The following is a 14762-nucleotide window of genomic DNA, read 5'->3' as shown; positions in this document are numbered from 1 at the left end:
GTCACTTGAATTAGACCAGAGCAATATAAGAATCTAAAGCACGCCTTTAATCCCAGCACTCGGGAGGCAGAGGCAGGCGGATCTCTGTGCGTTCGAGACCAGCCTGGTCTACAGAGCGAGTTCCAGGACAGGCTCCAAAGCTACAGAGAAACCCTGTCTTGAAAAACCAAAAAGACTCTAAATATTAGGATGTTAAACACATAACACATGGTCTCTATGGTCTCTTTGGTAAATGTCCAGTAAAGGAAAATGTCAGTATAAGTTCTTTGCCACAAAAATGTTGCAACCACTTGATAGCTAGCATTCCTTCTGTATACCAGGTAGTTGGCACGTATTGTGTAAATGGGTACATATTCTGTCTTTACACATTGCCTAATACAGACTATTGTTTTAATCTGCTATAGATATGAATGAATTAGTATGTAAATGAGTGAATTAATAAATAACATTCTGAATATAACTATTTACCCTAAACATAGAAAAAAAAAACATGAAGCAATTCATTGGTGGCTAGAAAGGCTTCGATTTGCAAACTTACATTAGTGGAAAAAGTTGTTTTACTTAAACTTTGTTTGATGTTAGTATTACTTGTAGACATTTTATAATCAACAAGTTGTTAAACAAAGCATCCGACATTGTTTCCTCTTTAAATACAATAATCTCACGGAGTGGCAACTTGCATATAAAGGCAAGCAAATGGCATATATTCATTTTCTAATAAATCTATAAATAAAATTCAGCTGAAATATATAAGAATGAAAGGAAATAGAAAAGCAAAAGAAAATATGTTGCTAATATATAATATATATTTAATTTATTAATATACTTATTACATAATTATAATTACTGTACTTATATGATTTACTTATATAATGTCACTGTACTTATACAACTAGCATATTTACATATATTCATATAATTATTAGGCAGTAATATAAATACAAATAATTTTATATGAATATAAATAATTGCATGTAAATATATGATTTTATATACTTAATATAAATAATTAGTTTTCTGATTATGCAAGGCTGAAGTGTAGCTTACATATTAGGCAGTTTGCCAGAGGCTAGCAGAAGGAGTCAAAGGCACACTTTCTGAAGGATATGTGATGTGGTGGATTTATCTCCTCCAAGGTAGAATAAATATTACATATATTTTCACATTGTAGTAAAAAATTAACCAAGTCAACATATATGTACAATAGAAACATATTTTCCATGAAAAATATAAGAAAACACATTTATTCCAAGCAATTTATAAAAGAAAAAGCAGAAGGTATAAATGAATTGATTTAATATACTCTGTTTATGCATTAACACCCTCATCCAAACCATATAACTGGACACATTGAAACAACTTAGAACATGCAATAATCATAGTTTTATCTTTGAATTAGCCATACTCTTTACTTCATACTTCAAACCTTAGATGTCTGTTAATAAGGCCATTCAACATTAATTCGTCAGAAATTTCATGCTGACTTAATTACAATAAAGTTTGCAATGCCACCATTTCTGTCTTGATTAATTAGTAAACAAAAAAAAAATCAAGGCTGTTGCCTAACACAACATCCCTGCAGATTTCTCTAAAGCTAACCCTGGATGGGCAAAATAGATTAGAAAAGTTTTATCCCTTTGGCATCACTGAAAGCTTTGCAATATGAAGGGCTCAGAGGTAATTCATTAACGAACAGGGTAATTATTCACCACCAAACATTTGCTGAGCGCCTACCACAGTCACGTGTACTGCAGAAACCAACTCCATGTTTGATATTTGCCCACCGTCAGCTGTTAAGCCTCACAATTCCATTCTCCCTTCAGAGACTCTTCAGGACGGATTAAAACCTCATGTTCCTGCCTCTGGATCTGCGGGTGAAAATTAAAACCACAGAAGACCCTCTTCACGCCCAAGCACCCTCACCCAAACCAGCCTCTTCAAAGAGTGCCATCCCCTAGTCAACCAGCCTCCATTGCCTTTGTTCCCAAGTCACTTGCAAGGAGCTTGAGATGTCTTCCCCGCGGCTCTATTGTACTCTGCCTCCTCAGTCTTAGAATCTGATCCAAATTCAGAGTGTTCTTCATGGTTAGCTTCAAGGAAGCTCGAACAGGAAGCCTTAGGAAAGAAAGCTACAGGAATTCAAAGACTTTGCAAGAGGAAGCCGCCCAGCAGCTGTGCTCCTCAGAGCCAGGTCTTTTGAAGAGAAATAGCATACCCATGCAACTGAGTTCATTGAAATCTTGGTTGTGCTAAAAGGCAAGTAGAGAACCGAGAAGCAGAGCATATAAGGGAACAGCAAGATGTGTCCGATGTCTCAGGAGCCAGAAGAAGGGTTGGATCAAAAGTTACTAAGAGATGACACCCACCGGCAAGATCTGAAAGGAAACCCGAGGCTGCCTGGTAAAGGTTGGTTAACTACAGAATGCCAGAGACACCTGCCAAGAAACCAAGTGGACTCCTTCCTCCCTCCTGGCATACCTCCCCCTACCCAACATCAAAATGAAGACTTCGGGGGCTAGATCAGTGGCCTAAATGCTTGCCATGCACCCATGAGAGCAGGCGGTAAAAGCCAGAACTCAGGCTTGGAGGCAGATACGGGAGCTATTGCTGGGGCGTGCTACCCAGCCAGGGTTGCCTAATAAATGAGCTCCAGGTTCCGAGAGAGGCTCTGTCTCAAACAACAGAGAGAGAGTGATTGAGGAAGAGAACCTGTGATATCACTCACACACACACACACACACACACACACACTTTCTCTGAATTTATGTGGAGGGTCATTTTTCTCCAATAGGAAATAAAGCCGAGGTAATGCTGGCCATGTATCTGGAAGGGAGACCGCCCTGAATTGCACAGAGTCACGGAATTAGAAAACTCTAGAGTTCTCTAGACTTAACAGGTAAGCGCCACGGTGTCCTGGAATAGACACAGCGGGTGTCTATGAAAGACAAACCCAACCTAGCAATAGTATTTTCAGTTAGGAAACAAAACCATGACTCTATTTTTGAATAGCAGGTAGTGCTTTTTAAACCGTGTAAGAAATATGCCATGTCAACTGATAAGAAATTTTTTGGCACAAGCAGGTTGACAGAAAAATTGCTATAGATCAAATGTAGTTCCACCGTGAAGTGGTTGGTTAACTACGGGGTGCATGAATACCATATGCGCATTAATGCGATTTTTTTTGTTTTTTAACTCAGATTAATCGGTTTATTTTTAAACATTTTTAATTTTTTTGAGATAATTTCCCACTTCCCTATTCTTCTTCTTTCATGTATTCCCTGTTCCTTGCTCTCTTTCAAATTCATAGCCTTTTTATTTTCTTTAATTGATGTTAGATACAGAGTATTGCTAAGGACACAACTATGCTGCAGCCATATAATATTGCTCAAGTGTCTATGTTTGTAGGGCTACCATTTGGTGTATAACTAACTATGGGGCAGGCTCGTCCATTGGGGAAGATTGCCCTGCTTGCTGTCTCTATTGCTCTAGGTTTTTACTGTAGGGTAGAGACACCTTGGGCTTTTCTCCCTCCGTGTTAACATGCCTATGGTTGCCATCCTCATTCAACGCATGCTCAAGCAGTCATGTTGGTGAGATTTCATGGATGGGGATTCTGACGTTTCTATGCCACATCATCTCAAAGCGAACTCCCTGACCTCTGGCTCTTACAAACTTTCTGTCCCCGACCCTTTTGCTGCAGGGGTGTATTGTAGACGTCTCCATTGAAACTAGGCTCCGCAATTCGATTGAATTGGATGAATAAAAGTATTTCATGAGAGAGAATGGTTTTGCTTTAAGCCTAGTAGATATGAAACCCTCTAACTCAGAAAGCATGCTTTGAGGTACCTAAAATGATAATTGCCATAGTCTAGCCACAAGCCACATGTATTCCCTGTCTTCACACAAAGAAGAGTCTCAAAGACACAAAACTCACGGGCCATGTCAAAGACTTACCTGTCTTATCTTTGTCCTAAATAAAATGTGTTCTACAGTCAGAAAACTTCAACTCTGCCCAAGATATAAGCATTTTTTTTTTCATCTCCTTCTCTGCTCATTTTCATGTGCCACAAAACTCTGCCCATCAGCATAGGAGGCGGGGACGCAGGGATGCATCAGGGCAGAGCCAGCTTGGGACTCGGTTGCTGTACCAGCATCAACCTTCCCCAAAAGAGATAATGAAGTAGGAGGGACTGGGGCCCAGCCTGCCAGTTTTGTGAGGTGCTAAAAATACCACACTAAAAATGACGCTACAAAGAAGAAAAGGCCACCCAGGTGCTGCTGATAATGTCCACTACCCCATCACACGGCTGCCATTGTGTGCCGCGGCGAGATTACAGGTTTGTGTCCTCTGGAGAAAGCACGGTGCCCTCCCTCATGGACTTCCTCCTTCTGTTTCGTCATCGGAAGACTAAGAACCGGGGATGTGTTGATCCCTCGGTAACGGTTCACTGGTAAATGCTAGCATGGGAAGAAAAATGAGGGATAAAGATAATTTGGTGTTCTTATTCAGCTGGAAGCATCCAAGGTCGTCTTGCAGAGTGGGATTATTTTATGACGGCCTCTGAAAAGGTACCAGTCAGCTGTCAGTCACCAGCTTCACTTTGATGGCCAAGCCCAGGTGAGAGTCTTGGTCAGGCTGGGGGAAGGGGCAGTTTTAATAGGAGCATTGGAGTCTTACAGCTGCTTAGAGCCAGTAACATCAAAGCAGCACCTGAAAAAAGCTGTATTTTCTTTTTAACAAGAACTTTAACTGTAGCACAAGATAAGGTTAAAGACAGTAAACCTATTGCTGTGATGTTTCAGCCAGTATTTACTGGACTAGGAACTGGGGAACCCACAAGAGCAACAGAGCAAACGGTTGAGGGAAGACTTTGGTGCTAAGATCTACCCCTAACCTCTCTGAAGCAGTCGCTAGAATGAAGCACAATAAACCTTAAACTCAAACCACTCAAAGCCCAGACAGGGAGGGAAAAAAAAAATGTTTGGTAAGGAAACCTCACTGGCTGTGACCTTCGGTTGAGGTCACTCAAAGCGCGCGCGCGCGCACACACACACACACACACACACACACACACACGGCAGGAAACAGTTGACAGACAGCGCACAGGCAGCCAGTCCCAGAGGTCTAAACAATGTAACGGCATGCAGTTTATAAAGGCACTGATATTTGTCACCATGGTCTGCGTGAAGGACACGTACCCTGAAAACTTTATTAATGTGTTCCATTATGTTGAAGCATGTGACTGGCTCGCCCACATCCATTATGGGAGCTGCCTGGCATTCTGCACCTTGCTTACTTAATAAAGTCTGCAGTCAACTATGCAAATACTTCATTATTGCGGTGTGCACCTACACATTACAGCTCCCCTTATAAATGTTCTCCTACACCGAAATTGTTTAAATGTAACCTCCACCTTCCCCTTATGGAAGTGTCCTCCTCTGGGAGGAGAGAGGCATATGTCTACAAGACTCTAGGAGACATCTTTCTAAGCAATGGCCCAGAGTCTTCACAAGGAAGCAGTGGAGAGGGTAGCTATAAATTATGTATTGAGTATGTATTATCAGAGTCTAGACAATAAAGCTATTCTTGATCGTAAGTGAATTTTTAAAAATCTAGTCACGATTTTAAGAGGGCTAATCCCATTATAACCTTGAAAGCACATAAAACTCCGGATGGCCAGAGTTCCGAACAGTAGAATTGCAATGAATGAGAAAAGGTGACTCTTATTGAACAACCATATTGACTCGCTGCTAATATATTACATATTCATAAAATAAGCACATTTAAATTAACGCTGAATAACCAAAACTCCCCTAAAATTATTGTTGGTTACTTCAATTTGGAAATAACAAAGCATGCAGGCATTTATTTAATTTGCTTTCTATGGCCATATTTAAAGGCGTGGTTTAGATTGCTTATAGCACACGGACATTACAAAGTATCTATAAGTAATTTCAATAAAATTAAATGAATAAGGGAGAATGGAGGAGAGACAGTAAAATAAAATAAAGATGCATCGAGGGCACAAGATTTCACATGAGAAAAGATCTTTATTCTCAGCTTTCTAGTAGATTATCCCAAATATCAAATGCAACCTGTGTTTATGAAATCTCTAGGATGGTGAACAGAACACTTTTCAATAAGTATCCTGTACTCTAATATAGAGGGAAAGTCCTTGTATTTTATCATACTGCTATCGCTTTGTTTGCTGAACTACATAATTGTCACCACATTTAGAGCAATAAAAAGTTAGAGATGAGTTGTTTGGGGACTTTCTAGTAATGTCTCTCAACTTGACCTAATTATGTAATGTATAAATGTAGTTCATTAGAAGCTATTCCAAAATACTTTTAACATTATGCAATCTTTGCCCCATAGGGTCTAATGCTCTGATTCTGTCTGAAAGGCATGTCTAGATTCAGGAGTGAAAAAAAATGCATTTTAGATTCGCTATTAAATGTTTTCATTAGATTCAGAGTTCATTTTTGAAAGTTACCAGTGTTGATAACATCCATGCTTAAACGCTGCCTTTAATCCCAGCTCTCAGGAGGCAGAGGCTGGTAGATCTCTGTGAGTTCAAGGCCAACCTGGTCTACAAGGGCGAGTTCCAGGACAGGCTCCAAAGCTACAGAGAAACCCTGTACAGGATACTTATTGAAAACTGTTTCTGCAAAAAAACTAAGCCTTTGCAGCAAAATATTTTCTGTAAAAGGCATTTTTGATTCTTAATGGCTGTAGCTTTATTGATGAAAAGATTGCATGGACATTTTTAATGACTAAATTACTTGATTTTCATTTAAAACCAAGTGATTAAAGTACTCTGATACGGAAAAGTGCCATAGATCAGAACTTTCTGCTGTAAATAACTAAAGAAATCAAATATTTCCCTAAAGGAGAATGGGCATAGTAATTGAGCAATCAATGAAAGAGTTACAACAGGTGAAATAGTCAATCTCATTAACAAACAAAAAGTTCCACCTTGAAGCAAGTTTCAGCATTTGTCTATTAAATTTTCAGATAAGTCATAAGGTTTATAATATGTAAGGGAAAATTAAACCATCAACATTAAAAGTATTAAAATGTCCATACTTTAATCATGTGCAATGTTATATATTATATGATATTCTCTGTCAAATTTGGACTCATAATATATTTCTTTATACTGAGGCACACTAGAGATGTGAGCTTAGTTCACAAAAGAGTTAAATACCTAATTTTGAGTAATTCTCCATTTTTTCCTGAAGATTCCTTTTAAGTCAATGATTGATGGTTTATTTTTAATAATTGCAACAACTTCTTTTCAAAAAGTTTTTGGTTTACTGAAAGAGCAGGCTATTAGTAAAGCTTTACAGAACGCAATTTCAGTGTATATAAACCCCTGTCCCCGGTACCAGTGTCCTCTTCACCTAATCACACACCCGCTTCACTGTGATGAGCTCCTGAGTTCAGCGCCTCAGAATCCAACACCTGTCAAACAGGCCGCATGGCGGGCATCATACGGGTCCTTGATTTCATTTCTGTGACTAAGTGATGACAAAGACACTCCAAAATGGAGTGTCATTACCGACAGCCTCAACAGGTTGAGAAGACAAAAAAAAATAGTCTACTCTCTTTCACATCAAATAATGTCGTCAATATATCTGTGAAAAACGGAGCTTCAGAAGGTGTCCAAAATTAATCATGGATCATCAGGTTTAAGAAGTAGTTTGCTATATAATCCAATACACGTCAGAACATATAAACAATGAAATTTTACTTATAGAAAATTCCCTTTAAGTTGACAGGGGCGTCAAGAATGTCATATGAGCACAGCTTATTAGTAAACTTCACTGAGGTCGCTTGTTCATCACTAAAAGGTCAGGGGCGAGGAATAAAGCATCTAATGCATTCAATTCAATCTAGCTTTGGCAGAGATACTCACGTTTCTCTAATGACTTTAGAGCATGTGAAAAACACACAGTGTGGATAAATGATCAGGATTTTAATCAAGGATCAGTCTCCAACTAAAGCAGAATAATGTATTTGATGGATGAGAGGTTAAATCTGACCTGGCTGGTTTTTGATTTCCACTCCATCTCCTATTGGTATGACATGGAGAGAGAATTAAAGCCAAGCCCTTCATTGGAAGGCTCCATTTCTTTCCCCTCCCCTTTTCCCTCTCATTTCACCGACCCCTGTCTCCCATCTCACTACTGACCACCTAGAGTTCAGCACCCACAAAACCCTAGGATACATGTAGGCCACCTTGCTGTCTAGTTCTAGTTCTAAAATAGCATTTTGTCTTCCAGTCTCCAAAGTAGAATTCAGAGCCACCTTCAAGAGTGTGAATATCGAAGTCTACAGCAAGATCTAGTTTAGCGCTTGGGTTGAGGAGGAAGCAGCAATCATGAAGAACACACCAATTTTGCTCGCTGTACTCATACAACATTGAAGTACAGCACCTCAGTTTACAGTTGACACTTAGGTGAAAGTTCAAGTTATCAGTTAGATAGTACTGTTAGATGATGGAGGAAGGTCATTGGCTAATAAAGGAACTGCCTTGGCCCATTTTATTGGTTAGAGGATAGGTGGGAGGAGTAAACAGAACAGAACGCTGGGAGGAAGAGGAAGTGAGCTCAGACTCCACAGCTCTCTCGCGAGCAGACGCCTCAGAGAGAGATGCCATGCCCCGCTCCCGGGATGAAGCTCCGACCCAGGATGAACTAGGCTAGAATCTCCCCGGTAAGCGCACCTTGGGGTGCTACACACAGATGATTAGAAATGGGCTAAATTAATATGTGAGAATTAGCCTAGAAGAGAATGGGCCAAGCAGTGTTTAAATGAATACAGTTTGTGTGTTGTTATTTCGGGGCATAAGCTAGCCGAACAGGCAGCCGGGGTGCTGGGGACGCAGCCCCGCCGCCCTTATTACTACAGTTAGAAGTAGGGAGATCATTTTTAAATGATCATGATATTGAATTGCAGATCGTGAGTCATTTTCTTAAAAGGGGAAAGAATGGTTTCATCCTTCATGTCTCTCTTTTGTAAATCACTTGGGCTTCTGGAAATAGAAATAAATTCTAGCTACTGTTTGGTAATTTACACAGAGATACTATTAGTTTGGGGCAGAATTTAACCCCAAAAAAAGGTATTATCATTTCAAATTAACTTATGTGATATATTTTCTTCCACTTAAAGAACTGAGCTGTCAGGCCGGGCGGTGGTGGCGCAGGCCTTTAATCCCAGCACTTGGGAGGCAGAGGCAGGCAGATCTCTGTGAGTTCGAGACCAGCCTGGTCTACAAGAGCTAGTTTCAGGACAGGCTCCAAAACCACAGAGAAACCCTGTCTCGAAAAACCCAAAAAAAAAAAAACTGAGCTGTCATGAAGCTTCTAAACTAACTAGCTAACGCCCCTCCCCCCCAAAAAAAATAGAACTGTTAAAAATATTTACCTGTAATGTAAGGCAGAGGTCACTAAAAGAATATGGAAATTTTCCACTTTAATATTACACAGGTCATCTCATTTTTAAGAACTTTGATCAGTGAATCTTGAAGTAGTTTCCATGGAACTTTGACCTGGAAACTCTAACTAACTTTAGTAAGGTTCTTAAATTCTGTGAAATCCAAACAAGATTTTCTAAGTGTATCCATAATTTCAATGCAGTTTGTATCCCTTTATATAGCATCCCTGGGTTTGAAAACTATGCTGTAGGAATTTCCTTCCACCATCAGAGTCCCTTAGATCATTTCACTTTCCACTTCTTTTCTAATGTTCCAGCCTTTTCTTGGCCGGATGCCTGGGTGCATTCTACAGTCTCCATTTCCTCACCGTCTAGCTTATCATTCCCCCACAGGCATGACTCTTCTTTGTCTGTGGCACTGTAGAAGGGCCCTCTGGGAAAACCAATGACGGCCTGTGCCGTCAATTCCACTGCCAATTAAGCATCTTCGTAGAGGTCCTCTCAGTCATTCGCCACAGTCATGGAACGACTCACGAGACCTGTGTCATCATGCTTTCCTTCTGAGAACCGGGTTTCTGGATGCTGGCGTCTACCTTTCCGTTTGTTGTGGTTCCCTAAGTTTCACACCTCACCCTCACGGTATCAAAGGATAGGCATCTTCAGCCTCAGAATCCTTCCCTCTCCGTGTAAAGGACCGCATAAGCTTCCAGGGTTTAGAGTGCCGCTCTCTTAACATTTCTCCATCCTATACAGAACGTAGACACAACTCCTGGTTTCTGGATGTGTTAGCTGGGCTGACAGCCAGACAGCAGAATGGAGGCACTTCAATCGGAGTGGCCTTTACCCAAATAACAAGTGCTGGAGAAGATGTGGGGGAAAACAGAGTCCTTGTGATCTATGATTAGACATGGAAATTACTACAGCCATGGAGATTACTCAAAAAACTGTAATAGATCTATCATATGATCCACTGTGCCACTCTTGGACAAATTCCTAAAGGAATCAGTCAGTGTTCAATGGAGATTCCTAAATGCCTGTGTTTATAGAGGTATTATTCAAAATAGCTAAGATACAGAGTCTGAGTAAGAGTTCCTGAACAGATGAGACGATGAAAACGGGTTTTTCACATATGATAAAGGATTGTTCATCTGTAAAGAAAAATAAGCCAGACATAGGAAGACAAGTACCACACATTCCCTCTAAAATGGTGGTAAAAATGAAGTCCACTGGTGACTAAGACAACACATGCTTACTACTGATTGGATAGCATAGAGAAGGGGAAGGGGGTGTGTAGTAATAGGGGTGGCGGGGCTGCATCCCCAGCACCCGGCCACTCCCACGGCTAGCTTTACCCAAAATAATTACACAGAAACTGTATTCTTTTAAACACTGCTTGGCCCGTTAGCTCTAACCCTTACTGGCTAATTCTGATATACCGATCAACCCATCTCTAATGGGCACCAGTCTTACCGGGAAGATTCTAGCCTATGTCCATCCTGGGTCGGAGCTTCATGGCGTGTGTCTGCCTGGGAGCGGGGCATGGCATCTCTCTCAGGCGTCTGCTCCTGAGAGGAGAGCTGTGGAGTCTGAGCTCACTTCCTCTTCCTCCCAGCGTTCTGTTCTGTTTACTCCTCCCACCTATCTTCTAAGCTATGACCCCAAGCAGTTTGTTTATTACTTACCCAATGAAATCAACAGATTGATATATGACACTCCCACATCAGGGGTGTTTGGGCTTGATTAGGACATAGTGTATTTGTGAATAAAAATGTCAAACTTAACTCAATCAACAATTACAACTAATACAGGTAATAAAAATATTATAGAATCAAGTATGACCACTTGCAAGCATTGTATCTATCACTTTTCAAGGTATTTTCCCTGTGAAATTAGTTTCTTGGTTACTACTTCAAGGTCTAATCAGAACAAGTGCTATTCTGCAAAATTAGAGATTATGCAAAATGAGTCTATAAGATTAAGTTTAAATGTTTCAAAATGCCAAGTGAGATATGTTTGCCAATGAAGAATCTTTCATCCAGAGCGACAATGACACAAATGTTTAAAATCAAACCCAGGATTCTCTGCCACACTTTGTACCTCCATCAACTAAGTGTATGTGAAGTGCAGCATAGTAAACCGATAAATAAATAAATAAACAAACAAACAAACCGATTAACAAACCCTATCTTCATCCCAGGTTTCCTGGGTGGTATTACTCAAAACAGTCAGCATCCAATGGTTCTGGGAAAAGGTAAAACCCAGGTATTGATGGGGAGTTTATCGATATCTTTTAACAATACTATTGGCGTTAATATTATAGTCTCCTCAAGTTTCAGTCTAAAAGTGACCAATCTCTATTCTTCAAGCTCTCTCACTGGCAAAAACATAAATGTCAACTTCACCATATGACAGAGAAGAAAATATAAAATCTACAGCAGCTATGCACTGAAGCAAAGGGAATGTACAAGTTATTTCCCTTTAATTTCAAAAAGGCTCCTCAATTGCATCCAGTTGGAATATATTTTTTTAAATTTTCTGTATATCATAAGTTACAATACTATGAATATCATACCAAGCCTTGGTCCCCCATGAGCATACTGTGAAAAACTGCACCTTTTTATATAGTTGCACACAATCAAAAGGTCCAGTAGGTACTTAGTGATACCTGACTCTCTGGATCATTCCAGCAGTGACTACCAAAACATAGCTATTTGTATTACCGGTTCAATTTGAAAAATTCTATGGCATATAGCATTTCACATAAGGCCAACACTGCATGAAGAAAAAAAAGAACCTGCACAAACCAGAATGGGAACTGATTTTCAAAGCTACACATCCATACAAAGAAGCACAAAATCATACACACAAACACACACACATAGCACAATATTACTCGTAAAATGAAGAATATGTACAACTGTGCATTCTTATACTTTTTGACTTCAAAGAGAGAAAGGTGTATGCCATCTTTTAGTCTTTCCCTCTTCCTACATAATCCATATTCCAGCCCCCAAATACATACCTTTTACTGAAATCAGGGCAAATCTGCATTTTTGCTACTTATCTTAGTATATCTTAGAGCTCAGATATCAGGTGTGTCTCTGCCACACAGCTAGACTTTATCTGATTCATTGAGGTCACCTAGCAAATGCCAATATTGTGTTATTTAAATGATTTTAACTCTCCTTTTCAAAATTTGACATTTCAAGGGCTTTCTTTCCTTTTCAGTAGGAACTTCCTAAGAATATACACCCAGGCCATTAGAAGGCTATCAGTTGCTCTCTGCAAATGGCTAGTACAGCCTACTAAAGAAGACAGCATCTACACCCTGAGCCTGAGAAGTCAAAGTGATGTCTACATAGAACCTTCAGTGTGATGTCTTAGTGGTCTTGGTACTGGAAGGTACTCTACATGCTACCAAAGGAGATACATGAACACCAACCTAGTGACAAACAGTTCCATCTACAATGGTGTCTGCCTGGAAGATATGCTAAGGCAATGGTTTCAGAGAGGTTGTTGGAGTAATCTGTCAATATCTGATTTGACTTAAGGCTTACTCCAAGAGATGGAACCTATACGTGATTGACAAAGTATCTAAGACTAAAAAGTCCAGGGATCTAAATAAAACCAAATATTACTGCTCTGCTAGAGGAATATAGCAATAAAATGACTCGTAAAGGCATTTTGCTATGTTCATAGATCGGTGCTTTTCTCAGCCATTCCCAAGAGAAGCTTCCGCCTGCCCCAGATGGGAGTAAATACAGAGAACCATAACCAGACAGTATATGGAAAATGAAAGACTTTGGACCCCTTATCCTGTAATAGGATGGCTACATCAAATCCCTCCTCTCGGGGTTCTGGGAACCCTGTGGAATAAAAGACAGAACGATTGTAAGAACTAGATGGAGGAAAAGAGCAGAAGACAACTAGAGCCTGCCCAGTCAGTCTCCACATTGGCATGAGTTGGGTAAAAATTATCTCAAGGCATGTACCTCGAGGTCCATAGGACAGAAAAAAGCCTAGCTCATATTCAAGGCCTGTATGTCAAGGCCTGGAAGACAGACAAAAGCCTGGTTCAAGTTTGAGTTAGGATGAGACAGCAAAAACTAGGTAGATGCCGCTCCAGCCAGAGGGAGGGTTTGGCCGCTTCTCATTGGCTGGAGATACCCCCACATCATAGGATGTCACTAAACATGTATAAGCTGCCGCTCACAGTAATAAACTGAGTTCCTACTTTGACTTGACTCCCTATTGGGTCTGATTGTCCTGCGTCATGGGGCTATGGAATGGGCAGATAGCACACTCACTTTTCCCTGGTGAAGAAGGAGGCTCGGGAAGCCTGCCAGTATGGGATGAGGCAAATCCCACTATAGTGAGCTAATATGCTGTACAAAGATGGGAGAGAAAGAGAAGCAGAATGGTTTGTACACTATGAAGAGAGGCAGAACTGGGGACACAACAGACGTGAGGAGCAGCCAAATTTGAAAGGCCTGCACTGCCACCCGAGGCCATGGTGATATGTGGACCTTTGCTCCACTCAGGACCATGTCTGGGTCTGTGGCCCTTCTGCAGTAAGGGTCTGTGTTGATGCAGGTGGCTCAGGTTTCCACCAAAGCCATGTGAACCTTCTTGATCTGGTGTCAGGGGCCCCACATAGAAAGGCATCTACGAGGGTCCAGCCTCAAAAGGGTTCACATGTTCAGGGTAGGAGCACATGAATTAGAAATTCCAGGAAGAGAGAACTGAAATACAAATAAAATATAGAGACATAGGATAGAGTTGGGAGGGCAATTCAGTGAATACTGAATTTGCCTACATTTATTTCCCATATTCTTATATACCCCAGTTCAAAAGTGGGGGAGGGAGAGAAGGCAAAACACTGCTTCAACATGATCAAAGAACAAACAGAGCAATTACCTCTTCAATATCTGAAACATACCCTGAGTTAAGTATTCTGTTTGTTTAGGCAGGACATGGAGCAACCACACCTTCGGCCAACTATCCTGTAGGCAGCTACTCCCTGGATCAAACTTCCTGACAAAAGGGCAGGAATATGCCTGAATTCTCTGACCCTTGGGCCATCTTAATACCCAGCACACCAAGCAATCACACCCTAGGTCGAGTTATCTTTGTTAGTAGCCACACCCTAAATCAAACATCTTGTCAACAGCCTTGAAAGCAGCAGATATAGGCCTGAACTCTCTGAGATCCAATCAAGGTAGAAGGGACCCACTTTTGAAGTACACTCATAGCCCCAGCCATGACAAAGATATCAGAAACCAACAATGATCTTGGCTGTCAAGCAGGTCTTATGGGCGTC

Source organism: Microtus oregoni, unplaced genomic scaffold (assembly GCF_018167655.1).
Source record: "Microtus oregoni isolate MIOR12 unplaced genomic scaffold, Mior012 000018F_ref0000195, whole genome shotgun sequence".
Taxonomy (NCBI): domain Eukaryota; kingdom Metazoa; phylum Chordata; class Mammalia; order Rodentia; family Cricetidae; genus Microtus; species Microtus oregoni.
This window is presented reverse-complemented; position numbering follows the sequence as displayed.